Source organism: Mus caroli, chromosome 5 (genome assembly GCF_900094665.2).
Source record: "Mus caroli chromosome 5, CAROLI_EIJ_v1.1, whole genome shotgun sequence".
In the NCBI taxonomy this organism is placed as follows: domain Eukaryota; kingdom Metazoa; phylum Chordata; class Mammalia; order Rodentia; family Muridae; genus Mus; species Mus caroli.
In genome coordinates, this window is record NC_034574.1 from 135,600,994 (window position 1) to 135,602,122 (window position 1,129).

The following is a 1,129-nucleotide window of genomic DNA, read 5'->3' on the forward strand; positions in this document are numbered from 1 at the left end:
AAAAAAAAAAAAAAAGAAACCGTGAGTGTATTCAGGGGAGGGAGCCAATGAAAACGTTTTTTCTTGCTTTGTTTTGTTATGTGGGGTTTTGTACAGCATAGGCTAGCCTCCAGTTCAGCATCCCTGAACTCCTGACCCCCGAGCTTCCACCTCTCAAGGATGACAGACATCGTGCACCACTGTTGCTGCGGGTAACACACCCTGAGCGCAAGAAACCCAGGAGAGGAAAGGGTTGCTATGGATCACAAATCCAGGTTGCTCTAATGTCTTTGGGATTCAAGGCAGGAACTCAAGCACTAATCACATCGCAGCCACAGGAGGGAATAAATTCATCTTTTCTTGCTTGCTTCTGCTCAGCTGCTTGCTTGCTTTTTTTTTTTTTTTCTCCCAAGATGGAGTTTCTCTGTAGCCCTGGCTGTCCTAGAACTCACTGTGTAGACCAGGCTGGCCTTAGAACTCAGAGCTCCACCTGCCTCTGCCCCTCGAGTGCTGGGATTAAAGTCATGCTCCACCACGCCTGGCACTTCTTTCATTTTTTTAATGATCTATTTCTATTTTATGTGGACTGGTATTTTGCCTGTGTGTATGCCTATGTGAAGGTGTCGGATCCCCCTTGGGCTGGAGTTACAGATAATTGTGATCCGACATGTGGGTGCTGGAAATTGAACCAGGGTCCTCTGGAAGAGCAGCCAATGCTCTTAACTGCTGAACCAACTCTCCAGCCCAACCTTGTTTTGGCCATCAGGAAGGCATATACTAATAACGTAAGCCCTCCCAAGCATGAGGCAGTGTTCCCTCCATTTGTATGCCACACAGCCATGCCCACAGCCTGGCTTAGGCTGGGAAGCCCAGGGTGCACATAGATATACTTCTTAGTATGGGTACAGTCCTGCCTCCCAACCCACCAGCTCTCCTGCAATGAGATCCTAAGACCCCCTGGATCCTAGGGTAGCCTGTGTCCATTTCTGCTGAACATGGTGTATCTCTGTGACTGACTGTTAAGTGTGGAGGTAACAACCAAATGGTGAGTTCCAAAGCTGAACACACCCTGCTGGTTTTCTTGGAATCCTTGTGATTCAGCCTGGCAGCCACGTTGTGAGGAAGCCCCCCAACCAGTTCAGAGGGGGCC